Below are 22,182 nucleotides of genomic sequence, written 5' to 3' on the forward strand. Positions count from 1 at the left end.
CAATTCATCACACTAGAAAGCTTACAAACTTACGCTTTGTGTATGTAAGGCCATAACTCAAGCAGTTCCACCCAAAAATCAAATTCAACCAACATCTTTTGATCCTTAACATCTAAAACGGGAAAAAATTGAAACACAAATTAATGTGAGAATGTGACCGGATAAACATTTACAAAATTGACAGATTTGTATTTATAGCTTCGTATCGGTATCATTGAAAGTCCAAAGAAACATCCAAAAACAGACGAACCTTTACTGTAACCTGCGCCTGACGACGGTGGAGGTGCGTCAGTTGGCTCATCAACAGCTTTATTTACTTACAAAAATCGAAATTTAAACGAAATGAAACGACATGACTGAAGTCATAATGATAGCCGATGGCACACCTAGGCTTCCTTATACAAATCTTCCTTGGTGCACGTTTCATGTTCCTACGTCGCCATACCTGTGCTCTACCATGTGCTCATGGTCAAGAGAAAGTGATTGCCATCCGATCAGTGAATTGTTCGCCATGACGCCATGTTTTAATCATGTCGTGCTCTGTAACATGTTATTCGTGCAGCCTTATGGTCACGTGACAAGATAGTCGGGTAGTTCTCTTAGCGCCATGATGTAACCATTTACTTTTCAACAAAAGGATGTGGTCGTACGAGTCTCGAAAGAGCTACATCTTCTCTTGCAGACGTATTGTGAGCTCTAACAGAACGTTCTCGAAAACGCCCCAATGGCAGACTGATTACCACTCGGCATCGTATTCTACGCAAAATTTTACTCTAGAAAAATTGGGTCTGGTTTTGTGCCCATTTGGTGGACACCCCCCCCCCCCCGCGCTGAGCCTCCAGACTATAGAGGTTTTTCCTCGGTACAGTAGTGTAGCAACCCGGGAAAGTTGTTCATGAGTTAGTAACAAGCGTTGATATATAAATCCAAGAAACTTGTCTACTAAACATAAACTTATTATAGCCTTGCCATGTTCCTACTTTTAGTTCCAGTCCCAATATTGAGACTGATTATTAGACAGAGACCGTCCCTGTATTAAGTTCTGTAAGAAAAATGTAAAAACGCACTTAGTAATGGCAGTTTATGCTTAAAGATACATTATGGGAGATTCGATAACGAGTTTGCAGTTCTCACTATAATAGTTAAAAACTATAAAATGTAAAGGCAATTTGCTGAAAATTTCATTCAGATTGATCCACTAAGAACCGAGAACTAAGCTTTTGAAATTTCCGCGTGGCCCCTGTCATCATTACTAAAGTCAGTACGGTAAACAGCATAGTCTCGATTATCCATTTAATCGTTAAATCGTGAAGGAAAATTATGCAGTAAATCGGCTCATAATCCACTTAAAGATCGCAGGCTAAGATGAAATCTAGAGATGATTATGGTCTGGTAGGTTAATTAGTGTCTAATTAATAATTTAAATAACATTTCAGGCCTAAAGAAAGACCTGCAATAGACATTTTTAGCTATTGCATAATATGATTTTAGTTGATTGCAATTTTTAAATGTATTTCTTGTTTGTAGTTTAAAAGAGAATATAAAGAATAAAAATTGCTTTTGATAATAGTATAAAATGAATGAATTATGATATGTCATGAATAAATTATATATAACTAATAATAGAATTATACACTATTGTCATCAATCGACTGCAGATGTGGTATTGTAATCTTTAATTGGTACAATTCTCTTATTCCTTTCATGAGACTTTCTTTAGCCAGCACGTGCTTCCATTTGTGGTCATCTTCGAGCCAGAGCAAAAATCACCCCCCCCCCCCAAAAAAAAAATGACATAATAATAAAACGTTATCAATATTTTCTTAAATATCCGTTGGTGAATAATTGGGTTAGTATGCAATGAATAGCGTAAAGTTTTTTTATAAACAGAACTGTGCTTAGACAAGTTGGAGACATGTACCAATGTATCGAGTTCGTACTCTCGGAGGGAGGCCATTTAACAATGGTTTCACTACTGCATATTTTCTAATAAAGAGGGGATGTACGACATGGAGATCCGAGTATTTGATTTAGTGATTGCAACTATTGGCCTATTGTTCTGCTCCGACTGGGCATACATCATAGTGTGTGCTTTTGGGGAATATTTGCCCGGACAGCGGCACTAGGGCCTACACTTATATCGAATTGGAACTGCCACCTATGTGTACATAGGAAGGAACTCGGTTTTTCGTCCCATTAGAACGACTATTTCGTTGTCCCTTATCAGGCCGTCTGCCCTGCACCTCTGACTAGAGGGAACCACACCGGGAAATCCTGTTGAACTTTCTCTAGTGTGGCCTTTTTTAAAAAAAAAATGTCATAAAATGTTATAAATCCTGATTAATATGAAACTCATCAAAAGTAAATATTCACTTGTCGGCTGCTATCACTGAAAGGGGTGACGTTGGGCAGAGTTACTTAGCTCTCAATAATTTTAACTTTTCTTCTTCTAAAAAATTAAATTCTAAAACATTTTTTAAAATTATTATTAAAATAAAACAAATTTGTTGTAAGTATTTCTGATAAAAAATTAAATTCTAAAACATTTTTTAAAATTATTATTAAAATAAAACAAATTTGTTGTAAGTATTTCTGATAAAAAATTAAATTCTAAAACATTTTTTAAAATTATTATTAAAATAAAACAAATTTGTTGTAAGTATTTCTGATAAAAAAGATATTTCCTATTTAGTGTAAATTTGTACATAAAATAGAATCGGAAGGCACCAATTCTGCTTCACCAGTCTGCACAACGACTTCCAGCGTGAACAAAGTCCGTGTTATCGAATTCAAAAGGTCAGTCGTCTTCTATAGACCCAAAAGAAGGCGTTCGCATTATAGGTGCTGATCCAGGAAAATTTACAGGAGAGAGTTTGCCAGGTTCTGGTTACGGAAATTTGACATTTTACAATGCATAATGCCATCATCGTCTCCAAATTACGTAGGCATACATACACACTTAATTTATTTATCTATTTTATTGTAAAACACATCTGGGCACTTATAAGAAAGATGGGCTATAAAAAGTACCATAATAATAATAATAACGCTGAGCTTTTTAAAGATAGAAATCCAACACTCCGTTTGACGTCAATATTTATTTAATTAATCACATATTGTGATTCAATTTCATTGATGCAGAGCATTAATGGTGATATCACATATGTTTATATCATTATCTCGCGTTTTGAATGCCCATCCTATCCCACCATCAGATGATAAAGGATAAAAGTGCTGTTTTAAATTTTGTTTATGTAAATTTTTATGTGTGTTTCTCAAATCTAACCATAGGATCTTTCTGCAACTTTGCCTGCCCCCCCTAAAAAAAAATAAATAAATAAAAAAATAGATGGTTTGTTTTGATTAAATATATTTTCAAAACATTTTACGAATCCGAAATCACCGAATTTTACGAACGAAATAACTGACTATGCATAGTCGTGGATCTTTTTTTCTTTTAGTACCGTGACAAAAATCATTTTCACCCGCAATTGTCTAATTTCAAAAATTCGTCGCTGTGATTTCGTCCCAGAAGTTGAGGCCAACTTCTTTAATATTTGCACGATTTTTATTAAATTTTGAATATAAGTAGATCTTACTGACGAAACTTGAAAGATGCCATTAGAAATTTTCTAATTTATCTCCTATTGTAGAAATTTAGGATCAAAGTTTTCAGAAAATCGACATATTGAAACGTGAAAAATCCCAAAGGCCTTTGCGATATTATTACTTACAGATATGGGAGTTACATTTTCTGAATCCTTGACGGAATGCCTAAAAATGTTCAGAGCAGAATTTTGATTTCGGTCAACTGATGGTCACCATTTGGAATGTAATATGATCTGGTTGATCCAACTTCAACGATGCCATTAGAAATTTTATACCTTATCTCCCCTTGGAGATATTAAAGATCAGAGTTTTTTTTTTAAAAAATCGATAAGTAGGTCAGATTGCCTTAAAAATTTATTTCTGTACTAGCTAAGAAAATACTGACGCGTACACAAAATATGGAATTTGTCGACCGAATCGGAAGTGCCACCACCTTGAAACGTGAAATATCCCTAAGGCCTTTGCGATATTACTTACAGACATGGGGGTAACATTTTCTAAATCCTTGAAGGAATGCCTAAAAACGGTCAGAGCATAATTTTGATTCGGGTCACCTGATGGTCACCATTTTGAATTGAATATGAAAGAAAGTGAAAAATCCGCTTTATCGAGTATGAAAAATAAATACAATCGGCCGCAAATGACGGACCCGCGGTCGATCAAGGGTTTCTATCCTTGAGTAGGATGGTCCATAACCTGAATTATGTGAGCTAATAAAAACTGAACTCACTTGTCCGCATGATATATATCTCTAATCACAAATACTTCAATAACGAGGTTGCTCGTCCAAAGCAGGCAGCAAACAATTGCCCAAAATAGACATTCACATGACAATATTCCTTAACTTATTACCAGATATCCTCTTACAGTCTCATATAACAACTTTTGGTCTTCGAAGGAATTATTAGTGAGCAAAAATTCGCACGTGTATCTGTTATCACTATAGTCACTTCAGTCAGTTATACAGAGGGATAACTCGTGTTTTCCTTTTGTGTTCGTCACTTCCGATTGTTGAAACTTATTACGTGTCTATCGTAGCAATGATCTCTGTGTTAAAATTATAATATTTGGAATGTGTTTAACCAGTTCTATCACATATGTGATAATGACTGACACCAATATTGTCCTTTACAACACTCCAGCATAAACATTCAGTTTCTCAATATCTGGTATTCATCTAATATTTTTCCTTTTTTCAGCTATTGGACCTACCAATGTTTTTTCTAACCTGGAGATCTCCTTTCCTCCATGAATAATAATGGCATCTTTCTTGTCAATGGGAGTTGTGATTCTAAACTACCGAAATTCTCTCTCTATACTTTCGAGTCAATCTTCCCAACAATGTGAAATGCTTGAGGGTTGATATTAAGGCCTTTGTGTTCTTGGGGGACTAAATGCGTTGTCATTCCCCGCCATGTTTTCTTTTCGAGATCTGCTGCTCAATTTTTCTTTAATTTCTGTCTTTTCTTCTCAAAAGTTCGCCACCTACTTGGGCTACTCTTATTATCTGCTCTAATCTTTGTTTTCTCTATTTCTGCAAGTTTTCATCCTCGTCGCCAATTAAATATCTCTATGCGTACATAGGCCTGCGTTAAATTCAATCGTCCCATAGTGTATTCCCCGTAGCTAGAAAATTCTAGAGTGACATAACAAAAAGTATTCGTTACAGGTACTAAGGTTAAAATATTTAATGTAACCAAGACGGTTAACTGGTTTTGTCACTAATAAACAGCCTTGCTCATTGAAGCCGGTCAGATTTTAAGCCACAAAAATCAACGTGGCCAGACTTCGATTGTTGATGAATGAAGGTTTTATGGTAATTCTTATCATATATGTTAAAATAAGCCCCAAATATTGGCTGTTTATTTCACTATCTATACTTACTTGCATCAACATTTAGCGATATGTTCCGGACTCCTTCTATGACCGAAAAAATAAAAATAAATCCAGTTATCTCCCCTTAACCACTCCTTAACTCAGTACTTTCAATGTTCGGGCAGCCATTTTAGAGCCACGCGGTTTTAAGGATAGGTATTATCTTAGTCATTTCTAAACCTTCTACCGTTGCTCATTTTATTATTTTATGTAGTTTCATTTTTTTGGAGAGTCTGTCTGCGTATGTGTCTTATAAGCGAGCACTCGAATGTCGGAAGAGTCTTTCAAAAATGCTCGAAATGTGGTCGAGCCATGTCGTGTGCAGACAACTACGACTGTTGTTATCGACACCCAGTATGTTCGGAGGCGGTTAGATCTGTTTGATAAGGCCAACTTCAAGTTTGGTCTAAGGTCACGAGATGTAAACAGGACTAGCGCTAATGCCAACCCAACCCAACCCAACCCTGGACCTAGCCCTAACGCTTGTCCTAACCCTAACAATCACGTGCCCTAACCTTATTTACATCTCATCGACCATAAGGATATAGATTTAGCTGGTCGGAGGCACAGAAATGAAATGAAATGGGGTTTAACGTCCTACTGTTCTGTTCCTATACTGGGCTAATGAAGACGGGCATACATTTTCACATTTTGCTCGAGCAGCGCACAGACCGAAAGCTTCCAAGCGAACTGTCGTGCTAAAAGTCTTGGATAATTGGGATTCTAGTTTGACTCGCACTCAAACTTCAGGTTAAATTTCTTCCAAAAATATATGCCAAATAAAGGACTGTCTCTGTGCTCAAAGCGCTTTGACCTTATCAGTGCTTCAAATGATCAATTGGGCAATAGTAGTGCAGAAAATGTTCAGTCCTCCGGGGAAAATGGAAGTCTATTTAACACTTCCTAGGCTTTTCCAGGTCTTAGCAGAGAGCCAGACGAAAAACACTCCATTTCCTAATGTATGTTACCTTTTATAAGTGGTTTTCGCCCTTGTTTAGCATGCAAGATTCGATAGACCAGAGAGTCAATGAAGGTTTAGCTTCAAAACCTAAGGGAAGACCGGATGAGATTTGGGAGAACTCTTTAAGCACCCCAGCAAACAGGAAACATGGTGTAAAACGCAAACGATTTGATAGGGTTGGACAGTAATATCAAAGAGGGAATTATGAGTTCAGCAGACTCCAGGCATTTGGGCACTCCTGATCGTTTCAATAATAAATCCTATGGAGTTGTTAACGCAGATTTGGGTCTTTTGGACTTGGGCTCTAGATTACTGCTTAGACAGATCTCTTAGGCTAATTAATTACATTTTATTTAGACAAGACTGTTTAAGATGAAGACAAACAGGAAGCCTTGCAGTCTTTGACTAAATTACTTCAATCCATGGCGGATGTCACACCTCGCTGTATCTATGAGCCAGAAGGAGTCTCTATTTGAGGATCATGGCTTTGAAGTATAAGGCTACGACAATCCACAATAGGCTCTAAACTATTTTGTGGCAAATTCTTTAATATTTTGCACAATAGTGCAAAAAATTTATGTGACGCTAAAGCGACACAGCATCTCAATGATTTAAAGAGAAAGGAGTTAAAGAGAAAAAAGGGTTCCTGACAAACAACCTTTCCATAGCCCCAAGACGCCTCGGCTAGACAATTTTTCCATAGACAGGAAGAGCCTAAGAATAGCTTCAGTAGGAGTTTTAGGATAAGAGGTCTGTCGGGTCAGGGCTTTAAAATGCAAGGTAGTCAGGCTTGGGCTTTCGCCACCGAAAATAAACCACTGGAGCCTAATCGAGACGGCAGATGTAAATCAGTCGGTAGTGGGAGGTCGTCTGCGGCCAGGGTTAGTAAGTTACAGGGCTATTAAGTCGGTCAAAGAGAGGAAGGCTCTGGTGTTCGTCTACTTCCTGGTGTTCAATTTTTGAGCAAGACTCAAGACTTGCTACTGATTCGGATGATGTTTTGCTTTGTCCATATATATATATATATATATATATATATATATATATATATATATATATAGGTTTTAAAAGCGTATATTCAGGGGACTAAACTTCTTAGGATACAAACCCGTTAAATGGACAAACACAAACTAGAACAGACAGGAGTAGAGTAAACCTTTATATTTAATCTAAACCCGCTTCCTAAAGCTACGAATTCTTTTATTTGCTAAATGTTGATACAGGAACGTATAGATACCTTATAAACATTGGTCTTACATTTAAAAACCCTCGGTTTGTTGTATTTTTATACGCCCACATTTTCATGTGGACGTATTATGCCGTCGCCCCTGTCCGTCCATCCGTCCACAATTTGTTTGTGGACTCTCTACAGGTCACAATTCTTGTCCGATTTTGACAAAATTTGAAATTTTGGTTTATCCCAAAAGATCTCGGCTGCTTTCGATATTGGCATGTATCGGATTGGAACTTCATTGATTATAGCCCCTATTTGTACGAAAAATCACGTTTTTAGCTTGTGGACCCTATAGAGGTCACAATTTTTATCCGATTTTGTTGAAACTTGAAATATAAGTTTATAACCCAAAGATTTTGGTTCCTTTCGATATTCGCGCATATCGGACCGTAACTTCCAGAATTATGGCCCCTGATTGTACGAAAAATCGCGTTTTTAGCTTGTGGATCCTCTCGAGGTCATAATTTTGATCTGATTTAAAAAAAACATATTTTTATATCACCGTTACACCCTAAGGAAGGTTGAGTTCGAATTTCGTGAAAATCGGACCAAAATTGCCTGACAAAATGGCCGCCGTTTGTACGCGAATAGTGTAAAAATATGGTAAATCAAGGTTGTAGACCCTGTATGGGTCACAATTTTAATTCGATTTTGATGAAATATGAAATGCTTGTTTATGTTTGTCACATATCGGTTCGTAACTTCCTGAATTATGGCCCCTGATTATACGAAAAATCGCGTTTTTAGCTTGTGGTCCCTCTGGAGGTCACAATTATTATTCGATTTAAAACAACATTTGATTATATCACCGTTACACCGTAATGTAGGTTGAGTTCAAATTTCCTGAAAATCAAACCAAAACTGCCGGACAAAGTGGCCGCCGCTTGTACGCGAAAGGTGTAAAAATATGGTATATCAAGGTTGTGGACCCTGTAGAGGTTACAATTTTAATCCGATTTTGATGAAACTTGAAATGCATGTTTATAACCCAAAGATCTTGGTTCCTTTCGATATTTGCGCATATGGACACAGATCACTAAAGATTTCCCCATTGACTCCAATGTTAATTCTCGTATCTTAGACCGGCTCTTAACTTTTTCCCAAATTTTCGTTGGGTAGAACGCTTTCTACCACAGATGGAGCAACATGTGGCAACCACTTGCCCAAAAGCACGTATGAGGTTCTTCATGAAAAACTTGAGATACACAAGCTGGAAGTAGAGACAAGTAAACATGCAATTTCAGGCCCTACATTTCAACGTAACCAACCTCTCAACTCTTGTATCCTTCCGCATCAAAATTATGAATATTCACCAAAACCTGGCAGAAAATGTATTTTCAAACCCTTTTCCTCAATTCTACACCAAAAAGTCAACAAAAATCGCCATGCAAAAGGGGGAAAAAGGAAAAGGGAGAGGAAGACTAAAAATAGCTTTGGCCCTTGTTTCGTGGGTGACGGCGTAGGAATATTTGGTGATCTGTGTCCTATATAGGGGTGAAACTTCAGGGATCACCAAAAGGCCTTTTTTATTTCCTTCCCATGTGTTCTGGCAACATGCCGGTGAAAGAAAATCAAAATCAAAGAATAACTGTAAAAATGATGGCCCTTTAAGTACACATGCTGCTTTATGTACACTGGTGCATCTCAGGTCCATAGGCCTTTTGTGCTAAAATTTAAAAATCTTTCTTATTAAAGGCAGTATCTGAGTTCTGTGAAAAAATTAGACAAGTAACAAAGAAACTACATACAAAACACTCATAATTTGGAATTTTTTTCAAAAATATAATTTTTTACTGCCATGTGATGAAAAATGTACAAAATTTACATGTAGCATCTCTCAAAATACCAATAATTTTCCACTTTTTCAAATATCCGGACGGACAAGAAATATATTTTTAGAATCTGTGGACAATATGCAAACAGAAAAAATGCAAACCAGTTGCAATGATTGTAATATTAGAGATCTATACTGAAACATGTATGCCTACCCCCTGAACATGCCACTGATTGAATTAATCTAATCTATGGTTGCAGAACTTACATTACCAAAGGAATCTGTCTAACAGCTATGTTTTACCATCCCTGGCTAACATATGCACATATAAACTAAAATAGGTGCAATAAATATGAATTATGGTTAAAAATAGGCCTTGATGAATGAAAAAAATGCCATGTTTGGTCTATGATCACCCCTCTCTAACAGAAGGGTCACAGAATACACAATTTTCACAAATTTGGGAATATTTCAATGTTTCCAACATCTCAAACCTCAGAGGCATGTTACAAATTTGTATTGCAATCCTTGTGCTGAAGCAAGATGTCTGGAACTTTACATTAATTTCCTGAAAAAATGAAGTCAAAAAAGTAGTCATGACAGACATGACAACATAAAAAGAGGCCTGAAAAGGAGAAAAATTAACATTTTATTGTTTTATAGGCAACATAAATGCAGCAAACACCACAAATGCTGGATTTTGATAAGAAAATATTGAAAATTAAACTGACATTTACACATCTACACCAGTTTTATATCTGGGTCTGGTCTCATTGGCCTGAAATGCCTCAGGGTTCTACGTTTGACTCTGAACAAATAAGGGTTAGAAATCCTTGAAATGCACAAAAAAAATATTTTTGGGTGAAAAATAACATTCTTAGCTGTAATTCAACCACAAATTCCAATTAAGATCATTTACATGTCAACACAGGTGCATTTAAATCCCTCAAAACACATTAATAGAAAAGGGTGGGGTGGGGCATTTATTTCCTCTCTAAACAGAATGATGGAGTAAAAAATGTCTAGAAAGGCTGGGATATTGCTTCCTACATGAAGGAAATGCAAGAATTTAATGTTTCAAAGAAGAAAAAAATGCTTATTCTGGGTAAAATAGTGGCAAAATTGAGCCAACCCCTGTTTTGAACATTTTGTACAAACCCATCTGCTGTACATTATTAACTCAGTGTTACCAATTTTCAATTTTCTGTAGGAAAGCTGGAGCTATTTCTACACCTGACAAACATGTAGATCCCATCTAAGTTATATTAGCAAAGAAAATATGGGCATTTTTAGACATTTTGACTCATTTTAGTAGTCATGAAAATATTAATTTCTACATCCAAATGGGGGGAATCTCAAGATTTTTTGTGAATATTCCTGATTTTTAGACAAAATTTGGTGAAATTTCAATACTGTTCATTTTATCTGTGCTTTCTGAGACTGAATAAGCCAACATTGGGCATTAGAATATTTTACTTACTGTTAAAAATTCAATAAAAATTGAAAATTGAGAAATTTGCAGTAAAATCACAATTTTTCTTCAAAACTTTGATTTTTTTTTTTTTTAATTAACTTTTTTTAGTTTTTCTGTAGCCAAACTATTTTATTCATATTTTCTGAGAATTTAATCTTCATATTTTCAAAACTAAGGCATATCAGTGACAGCCTTATCACACACAGACAGGACACAGATCACTAAAGATTTCCCCATTGACTCCAATGTTAATTCTCGTATCTTAGACCGGCTCTAACTTTTTCCCAAATTTTCGTTGGGTAGAACGCTTTCTACCACAGATGGAGCAACATGTGGCAACCACTTGCCCAAAAGCACGTATGAGGTTCTTCATGAAAAACTTGAGATACACAAGCTGGAAGTAGAGACATGCAATATCAGGCCCTACAATTCAACGTAACCAACCTCTCAACTCTTGTATCCTTCCGCATCAAAATTATGAATATTCACCAAAACCTGGCAGAAAATGTATTTTCAAACCCTTTTCCTCAATTCTACACCAAAAAGTCAACAAAAATCGCCATGCAAAAGGGGGAAAAAGGAAAAGGGAGAGGAAGACTAAAATTAGCTTTGGCCCTTGTTTCGTGGTGATCTGTGTCCATATCGAATTGTAATTTCATGAATTATGGCCCTTGATTGTAGGAAAAATCACTTTCTTTTTAGCTTGTTCTCTATCCATCTCTCAAAAATGTGGGCGTATCCTGCCTGGCAGCCGCTGGTTTTTCATGTGGACGTATATTGTCGTCGCCCATGTCCGCCCGTCGTCCACAATTTGTTTGTGGACAATCTACAGATCACAATTTTTATCCGACTTTGACGGAACTTAAAATATAGATCTATCTCCCAAAGATCTCGGCCCCTGTCAATATTGGCATGTATCGGACCATAACATCATGAATTATGGCCCCTAAATGTACGAAAAATCACGTTTTTAGCGTGCGGGAACGCTGGAGGTCACAATTTTCACCCGATTTTGATGAAACTTGGAAATGCATGTTTATAATCCAAAAATCTTTTCGCGCATATCGGATCGTAACGTCTTGAATTATGACCCCTGATTGTACGAAAAATCGCGTTTTTAGCTAGAGGTCATAATTATTATACAATTTAAAAAACCGTTTGAATGTATCACCGTTACACAATAATGTTGGTTGAGTTCGAATTTCATTCGGACCAAAACTGCCGGACAAAATGGCTGCCCCTCGTACAAAAATAGTTTATCAAGGTTGTGGACCCTCTAAAGATCCCAATATTGATCTGATTTACTACATATTCTTGAAATGCATGTTTATATCCCAAAGATCTTGTTTCCTTACGATATTCGCGCATATCAGATCGTAACTTCCTTAATTATGGCCCTTGATTGTACGAAAAATCGCGTTTTAAGCTTGTGGTCACTCTAAAAGTCACAATTATTATCCAATTAAAAAAAACCGTTCCAATATATATCACCGTTACACCTTAATTTTGGTTGAGTTCTAATTTCGTGAAAATCGGACCAAAATTGCCGGACAAAATGGCCACCCCTCGTACGCAAATAGTGTAATAAACGTCTGGTATATCAAGATTGTGGGCCCCTCTAGAGGTCAGAATTTTGATCCAATTTTGATGAAACTTGAAATGCATGTTTATTACCCAACGATCTTAGTTTATTTTGATATTCGCGCATATCGGATGTAACTTCCTGAATTATGACCCTGATTGTACGATAATCGCGCATATCCGAACGTAACTTCCTGGATTATGGCCCCTGATTATCACCATTCAACTATAATGAAGGTTGAATTCGAATTTCTGGAAAATTGAAATGAAATTTCCCAACAAAATGTCCGCTCTTTGTACGCTAATTTTGTAAAAGTGTAATACGAAGGTTGTGGACCCTCTAGAGGTCACAATTTTTATCCGATTTTGATGAAACTTAAATACATCTTTATATCCCAAAGATCTCAGTCCCTTTTGCTATTTGCGCATTTCAGACCATATCTTTCTGGAATATTGCCCCTGATTGTATAAAAAATTGCATTTGTTTTTATCTTATTCTCTATCCATCTCTTGCAAAATGTGGGCGTATCCTGTCTGGCAGCCGCTCTTCAATAGACTCGCCAATCCATCCTCATTGGTTTTCTCCAACAGTTAATGACTGCTATGCTCAAGCGAATTGTTGAAATAAAATTGAACCTGGGGATCACGGTGGCTAAGTGGGTAAGACGCTGGCTCGCTAGCCTGGAGGCCGGGTGTTAGATCCCTGCATTGGCCGAGAAAGTTCATCCAGATTTTTCGGCGTGGTTCTCCCTTGTCAGTAATGCGGGACTCGGACTGGGGGCCTGGCAAGGACAGCTGTCTAGTCGTTCGGATGGGACGAAACACCGAAGTCCCGTGTACACATTGGCATGCACGTAAAAGATCCCTTGACAGTTGGAATGCGAATGCGTATGCCCGTCTTTATTAGCCCAGTTCGGAGCAGAACAGTAGGACGTTAAACCCCATTTCATTTCATTTCAAATTTGAACCTAATTTGTGACGAGTAGACGTTAAATCCCATTTGCTCTCTCATTATATTTATTAGAAAAGAGTGGCTGTAATTAAATCACATTCAATTTTATATTAAGTGAAATGTGCCCTTTAAAAATATTGGCTACGAGCCAAATAAGTCGTCAGTTTTGAAAATAATCTTATCGCGTGAATACAACTGAGTGCATTATTTTGTTTTGCTGATATGCGTCATAGCATCTATAAATCAATAATGGATTTTATTCAGAGTTAAGAGGTTGTGTCATTTAAAATAGTGGTATAGTACTGTGAGAACTGCGTTCCCTTGCTTTGTTCGGGACAGTGAAGGCGTCCACGTCCATTTTCAAGGAAAACCAAACGTACGTAAAATTCCTTAATGTTGTGAACAATTGGGCTATTGTCATTATGCGAAATTGTTGCTTTACTTAAAGGAGCTAAATCGCTAATATTTTGGACCTAGAATGCATATAATAATGTAATCCCATTGTATATGAACCGATTTACATTCATTTGTTTCCGTTTTGGCTCTAATTTCAAATCAGTTATGTCCAGCGAAATACGGCATGAGTCCCAACTGACTGGCAATTTTTAGCGTCTGGTTATTCCAGTATATTGTGCATGCTCTCCAGATAAGATATGGCGTCACCGCTTGACATGAGTTGTGGAATATGTCTAATCTCGTTCTTCCTGGTCATTTGTTACAAATGACGCTGAAACGCACTATGGTACACGATTCGTGTACCAATGGAAAAATGTTTATTTTGTACCAGAAGCCTATATCTTTTTCCGGTAAGATCACAACATCAGTGTTGATTTAAATTGACAAATAATTCGTGTTTTCAACGTGTAAAACTTTGGATGATATTGAGTTAGAGACTTAGCTACTTTAACTTTTTGAATAATCTCGAACATCCTTTCATTTAGTGTACAAACGACGGCATGTGCATCACGCACTGGTCAGTTCTTGACTTGGGATCCTAGTCGGAGTTGAACTTGATAGGCATATGATTGTAGGAAATTTATTTTACATTGGATGTCAAAGCCTGTTTAAAGCATTTATTTATAATTTTGGGAAGTCTGCCAAAAACGATTTCTATATCAGTTGTTATTGTAATTTATTGGGAAAACCGTAATTTATTATGAGTAACGAAGTTATCGGGCATACCCAACAATCCACATTAAATTACGTCACAATTCACAATTTTTGAAAACAGATTTTCTATAAACACGTGCAGCCGGTATACAATCACAGGTGTGATGGTATCGTAGGGTTATTGCCGGGGACCCCAGATTGTCATTCTTGGATAATATTAGGACAAATACCGTAATAGAAATCGTAAGTTATTTTTACGTGCATTCTAACTTAATTGAGTAGATCGGAACGATGCCACTTGAAATCACAAGTCGAAACCCCAGTACTTTGAAGATCTCAATCTACCTGCATTAGTATCGTTCAATGTCATGAGATCCAGTAATTGTCTGGGCATCTCATGTGAAATCTGTGGAAGAATAACGTCATTATTATTTCAATGTTCACGTCCAAAATGCATAGGTCAGCAGTTCAAAATACTTATGTTGAAATACAGGATTGACTTTTCCATAATACAAAAAACAGTTTAAGAGAGTTATGTATTTGTTATTTTCACATTACACTCCCCCATTTTGCATTATGCATTATAGACAAATGTATTTGAGACTTTTGCATAATAGACCTCAGGTTGTAGATGCAGACCCCCATTTAATTTCACATTCTCGGTACCCACAAATCTCATATTTTGCAAGTGCTTTTGTGTGGTCTGGAATGGACAAAGGGTTTGATTTAACATTTTCGGCCAGGTTTATTCTGCTATACAATACACTTCATGTAAATGTGGTTGGGATGACATACATTTCTTAAAGGGTGTCAATTCTGACTTGACCCATTTATATTAGAAGTAAGCAACGTACATGTTATCGTCGCCATGTTATTTGAGGTTTTCCCAAAATTCTAACGGAATTTTAGCCCTTATCATTGTTAATTTGTTGATCTTCCACCTTATGATGTCAAGTTGCAGACCATCACTGTCTAAGAAACGCCATTCAGCAGACGACCAGCACCAAGACCGGTCGCATCTTTTCTATTTTGACTTTCTTGTAATAATTGACTAGTTTGTTTTCTTTTTGAGTGAAGCTTGTAAGATCGCAACATCAATGTTGATTTAAATTGACGAATAATTTGTGTTTTCAATGTCAAAGACTTTGGGTGATATTGAGTTAAGAGACTTGCATACTTTAAACTGTAAGAGGAGAGGCATGGTGAGGTTCATAACCGGTGGAGACTACACTCACATGGCTATATTATGAAAGTTTAATCTCTAAAGGGAATATCAGCCCAGAACTGGTTTAATTTTCAGTACCGGTATCGTCAAAGATATGATCGGTATGTTCAAAGATATGATCGGTATGTTCAAAGATATGATGAATTGAATATATGCCAACAATGGACATCCTCTGCACACAGCAAGCAACACCCTAAACTGTTTAAATCAGTTGATGGGTCTTATTGTCGTCCGATTTAAATTCGAGCAAGGGAGGGGGTATTTACCGTTGATAATTTGCTTTTGTTTCTTGATTAACTGGTACTAATATAATCAATATGACAATATTTTAGCATGGATGAAGTCGCGACAAATTAGATATTGATCAGCGACTTGACTTTTCTTTTCTCTCTTTTAGGTGTGGTACAATGTAATTGGTTGAATTTCCTGATGGTGAACATAAATGAAGATATGATGGAATAAAATTAAGATGAACCTACAACTGGTCACAATGATAAGTGTTCGGAAAAAAGATATATCTACAAAATATTGAATCATCGGATGAAGGCATATATATTAACAATGACGTTTTATCCAGGAAACAAAAAGCAAATCGTACACATCGGTTCCAAACTATGCTGTGCTTTCTGACTGGACAGTGGGTGTAACACTATTAGTGTATAACAGTAGACCAGTTTCGTAAATATATGGTTTATTTACAACGGGAACAGAATATCAAACATCTACATAATTACAACAATCTTGAATCAACCATTCTGCCCCTCTGCCAAGGCAGCGGCTGAACTCGGGTGAATCCATACACTCGTCCAACCCTTTCTTCTCCTCCCGGCTCTTCTCTGCTAACTGTCAGTTAACTCCTCAATATATACCCTTGTTCACAGCTATCATGACGCCATCATTACTTGGAAAATGACGGCCGACTAGTTCCGTTTTCATTTTTAGAAACCGGTACCATCCATGGTTACAAAACTTTAAATTGAAGTTTATACTTCGTGCTTGTGTTCATGCAGATCATTAATTTCAGAGATATGGCTCTTGTTGTTTATAGATTAAATTTATCGCCCGGTTGATTTATAGCCTACACATTTATATCCATGTCACGCATAGCCTACTGGAAGTGAGATCGGCTAACCTTTCCAGGTCATAAGCCTCCATGTCCGCCATATTTATTTCATAAATTAGAAACAAGTATGGCGGCTTGGGGTCGTTAACTTTTTTTATTTAATTATTTCGGTATTTTTGTAACCGGAGTTCTGCTTTAAGTAGATATAACAAAGTCGAAGAAAACGAGTACGAGCGTGTACTATTTGCAAAGAAATAATAAATTTTAATTCTATATCTACATGCAAATACAAGCAAACATCATTATACAGCCATTGAATAACCGAGCATGACGTCACCCGTCACCGTAGTCATTTTGGGTTTGTGACAACCGACATGCCAAGTTTCCTGTCGATTTTTCTTAACTTGGCAGAGCCTTCCTTTTTGGCGTTTTTTTTTTTTCGAAAACCGTCACACCCAGTAACAACTGGATGACAAGTAGCTCTTGGTCCAAAAACCCGAGTTGGAAGCATAATTAATGAGACGTTAAGTATTTCAGTTTTACTTGTCTTTACTAAACTAGGATCTGGAAGAGATGTTATCATTGACGAGTTCTGAGTGGTGTGAGGGATTAACCAATGGAACGGCGAGCTTTAGGCGTGTTTTTCACGGAACTGTGGGTAATCCATTAGTAACATCAATGTTGATTGGTTAATCAAATGTCTGAAGTCATAGGGTCAAAAGCCGCTCGTATGACCTCTAACGCGACCTATCGCCACAACCGGTCAGATCTTCTTGTAGTGTAGGCCATCGAAAGTATAAAAAAAAAGAAACGAAACGAAATATAGATCTGTAGGCTATTTTAATCAGATTGAACTCAGCGTAATATCCCCTTTAACATGTTATTTATTTGGGAATGCCCAGTCAATCTTTTCACATGAATGTTTATATTCGGCTCTGTATTAAGTCAGTTTTTCGGGGAATATGCGTAGTTTTGAATAGACCTATGTGTTGAGGGGAGAGATAACTACAATTTTCCACAAGGTATGTCATTTTCAGATCTATTTTGTCATTATTTTTTGTAATAAAAACGGGTAAAAGCATGTTGTTTTTTTCTTTTGTCAGTAATAAAAGAATTTATAAGACATCAGGGGTGGATTGGGTCCGGGCTCCCGTGTCGAAGCGGTCCCTTTTACTGACCTGGAAAATTTTGAAATATGAACCCCAAATATGCGATTTGGTGGCATATCTGATTATAATCTCTGTCAAATAATATATCTCATAAATCGATTAATTTATGCCCAAATCCCGACCTGCAAGTAATTTACAACCGTCAACCTGTGAAATTATCATATCGTCATATTATTAATTAACGTATTATCATTGTATCGTCACGAGTATTTAACGGGTTAAAAAATGGGACTAGTTGAGAAAATTTTGACCATTTGATTAACCAGTTAGGAATATTGAATAAGTAGGAATATTTTCATTGAAAAATGCAGGATTCCGAATTCCGGCCCACACCCGGCCCAGAAAGTCTATTATACCAGCCCATTCCAGACTCCAGGGGTAGGCGTGGCAGCCCGTTAAAGCCACCGGCCACATACAAAATGATCATCATCGCTCCATGGTAGGTCCAATACCCCCCCCCCCCCCTCCCCATATAATGTTCAGCAGAAAAAGTTTTTTTAGACGAATTGGACAAAAAAAATTTTTTTTCATTTTTTGTCGCCCCTGCAGGACATTATAAATCGATTAAGGAATCATAAGAAATTTAGCTGTTCAAGTTATTTAAATATCCATAGTATTCTTCGACTGTATAAATAATCAGGAATTTAAACATGTAAACAAAGAAAATATGCTGGCTACGTGAGAGCAGACACTCGCTTGTATGGTGTTGTGCCAAGGCACGAAGCTATTCCTTCTTATGGGTGTTGCAGGAATCAAATTACCCTCTGTAGGGGTAGGACAATTGCACAACGCCACCTAGGAGTCGTGGCTAAAGTGCAGACAGCTCGATAAATTAAACCTAATTAAAAACTTAAACATACCGTATGCAAGAGCTAAATCTGTCTATTGCTGGTCTTTCTTTAGGCCTGAAATGTTATTTAAATTAAGATTAGACATTAAAGATACATTATGGGAGATAAGATGAAGAGCTGGTAGTTCTCATTATAATAGTTAAAAACTAGATAATGTAAAGGGAATTTTCTGAATATTTCAGTCAAAATGATCAACCCTGAACCGCGTATTTAGCGATTGAATTTGGGTTGATGTTATAGCGCACACTTCAAAATACCAAAAAACGGGAGGAGCTACCAATATTATAATAGCTAGCTGAGCAGAAATTCTAACGTATCTGTAAAGCCAGGCTGACACTTGCACGATTTTGTCGTGGCAAGTTGGGGCACGAACTGGGAGGCTCCCGCACTGTTCACGAATGCGTGCCCATCAGTGTCCACATTGACACGAACTGGCACGATGAGTTTACGCACTTCCCGCATTGGCACGACGAGTTTGCGCAATTCGGACGGTGTTCACGACCCGGTCGCTAAATTTAGTCGTGACCAAAATTTTGAACGGGACTACGCACACTTCACGCCAGTTTACGACTAGTTTGCGCACTGGCACGACTCGAGTCGTGCCAATGCGTGCCACGGAATCGTGCAAGTGTCAGCCTTGCTTAAGCGGGAATTAAGAAGCATAACCACGCCTTGACATGATCGGTGAAGATCGTTTTCTACACATCAGCGAAATGGCGACACCGCTGCCAACCGACAAGACGGACAAGATGTTTAATTCAAATAGGAAGCCGAGAAATATATTAAAGCGACAGAACACGCGACGACACAATATATAACACGAAAGACCAGGAAATTCAATACATCAGGTAGGAACATATCGACATGTAGGCTCATAATATACTATTCAAAAAAAGTAGGGGATATTTGATTTTGGGGGCTTAATACTAAAATATGCAAATGACTACGAAAAAAGTCACTATAGAACCTAACAGAAGAAACATTTCCAGTTACATGTGACGCCCAAACGCACCAATAGCTACCGCATGGGGGTCCAACCCAAGATTTGCACGACTCTGACTTTAAATGTTACAGTCATTGTGGCATTGAATTCCAGGGTGGAAACATCAGTTTAATTGTTTTAGTGACCAGAAAACAAATTTTGATATGCGTCGGCTTACCCAGCAAATCAGATCAGCGCTCGTCTTCAAACAGACACTGGTGTGAGAGTGAGTGGCCAGACGATTCGGAATCGACTGCATAGGGGTCACCTTCGCGCCCGACGTCCTCGCGTGATCCCTTGTTTGAGAGATCATCACATTCAGGCAAGACGTCGTTGGTGTAGGGATCGTCAACAATGGGATAATCGACGCTGGAGCAATGTGATGTTTACAGATGAGTCAAGGTTCACTGTTGATTTTTTGGACAGACGTAGGAGGGTGTGGCGTCGTCGAAACGAGCGCTTCCAAGACGTTAACGTCATCAGACATGATCGATTTGGGGGTGGTTCTGTTATGGTGTTGGGAGGCATCACTGTTGCTGGAAGAACGGCTTTACATGTTGTTGCAGGGCGTGTTACAGGCCATACTACCGGGACAACATCTTGGCAGTCCATGTTGTGCCGTTCGCACGACGTCATGGCCGCCGTTTCATCTTCAAGGATGACAACGCAAGATGTCACAGGGCCAGGATCGTTACAGGTTACCTCCAACAACAGAACATCACCACATTACCTTGGCCAGCACTGAGTCCCGACCTCTCCCCCATCGAGCATGTCTGGGACATGCTTGGACAGAGGTTACGTCAACGTCAACAACGTCCTGCCAATGTCCAAGAACTTGCTGCTGCGTTGCAACAGGAATGGGACAATCTGGACCAAAATGACCTTAGACGTCTCATTAGGAGTATGCCACGTTGGATCAATGCTTGTTTGGCAAACAGAGGAGGATTTACCTGTTACTGACTTGGTTGTGATGCTGTGGTAACTTTGCTGTTTGACCCCGGGTATCATTTTACCCTTATAATGGTCAGTCTGTGCCTTACTTAGTCTAACGATCATTTGGAATAAATCGATGAATGTGAACTTCATTTCATTTTGTCATTTGTTTCTTCGTCAGTTTCATTAGGTGACTTTAATAACACTTAAATATCAAATATCCCCTACTTTTTTTGAATAGTATAGTAATAAATATGCTGTAATAATAATAAATATGCTGTAATAGTAATCCGTTATGGGTGAGAATCAGATTATCAAAGTTAGCTATAAAAATAAGGCTATATTGTTCTTTAAACTCATGGCTTGGGCCCTGTTTCACGAAATCTTAACTAAAGATAAAATCCAAATTTTAGTAGATAACTTCAGTTTTGATAGGCTAAGCACTAAAATCAATCTAATATTATCCAATCAAATTACTAAAATTTGGATTTTATCTTAGTTAAAATTTCGTGAAACAGGCCCCTGGAATAGCAAGAGAACGGGTTTTAACATTTATATAGTAAGTGCAGGGGGACTGCACCACACAAAATTTACACAAAAACAAATACACGGACAAGACATCATACTCAGGAAAACACAAACAGACAGACAATTCAAAAAAGTGAATGGATCAGGGGGCTAGCCGTAACCGTCCACTGCGCTGTACAGTCCCGGGTCTGTAGTAACACAGACTTCACTCAAATTTGAAAACAATTAGGAATACCCATTGTGCAATGCCAGCATGAGTCATGGTCTGCTATATGCTACACGAAATACGAATGCAAGTATATGTAGTAAAATTCAACTATACAAGTAACCACATCGGTGAAATGTATAAAAAAGTAGTCCAAACCTAAATGCTCTAAAATCAATCAAGAAACGTTTCAGTATTCAATACATATAGGGCACATGTTCTATCAGTCACAAAAACAAAAACAAAACTGAATACAAAGAAGCAAATAGGAAATGTAGACTGTCTCGAGGAACAGCCGTCTGCTGACTGAGTGGCGACGTTCACTCGGCAAACCTCGGCAGATTCCGGTATCCTACATCTAGCCTCGGCTGTGTGACAGTGAGTAAGTGATATGTACCTACGCCTATACATTTGCGATGCGGCACCGGTTTACTTATAAGGGAAACTTGCCCGCGTTTAGAAAGAAGTTCTCAAAATTGCGTCGTTCGAAGAGTGTGTAGAATTTTCAGTGCAAATTTGTCCTTGTCTAAAGAAAATAGGATAAACTTGAAAGAAAAACAGCTTCAAACTTTGAAAATTTTGTAAGATAAAACATTCTTCAAATATAATCCTTGAGTGGCATTTAGCGATTGAACACATTAAAAACACAACACAGT

General features: G+C 37.6%; 1 protein-coding gene and 1 long non-coding RNA gene across 4 annotated transcripts in view; one reads left to right on the forward strand and one right to left on the reverse strand.

The window, feature by feature from the left end:
* Positions 1–5,573: 5,573 nt before the first annotated feature.
* LOC126820427 (TNF receptor-associated factor 3) overlaps positions 5,574–22,182 on the forward strand; it is a 74,729-nt gene continuing 58,120 nt past the window's right edge. The window contains exons 1-2 of one of the 3 annotated variants that reach the window (XM_050548398.1): positions 5,574–5,640; positions 16,193–17,880. The gene's annotated coding sequence lies outside the window, so the exon portion shown is untranslated. Of the gene's footprint in view, positions 5,641–13,743; positions 13,837–14,663; positions 14,814–16,192; positions 17,881–22,182 lie in introns of those variants that run through there. The other 2 variants (XM_050548399.2, XM_050548396.2) reach the window with 2 other exon arrangements.
* The window catches only part of LOC130012823 (uncharacterized), a 45,160-nt gene continuing 32,871 nt past the window's right edge, over positions 9,894–22,182 (reverse strand). The window contains exon 3 of the long non-coding RNA XR_008788053.1: positions 9,894–11,321. This is a non-coding gene — a long non-coding RNA (uncharacterized LOC130012823). The remainder of the gene's footprint in view (positions 11,322–22,182) is intronic.

The sequence above is a fragment of the Patella vulgata genome, chromosome 5 (genome assembly GCF_932274485.2).
Source record: "Patella vulgata chromosome 5, xgPatVulg1.2, whole genome shotgun sequence".
Classification (NCBI taxonomy): Eukaryota; Metazoa; Mollusca; class Gastropoda; family Patellidae; genus Patella; species Patella vulgata.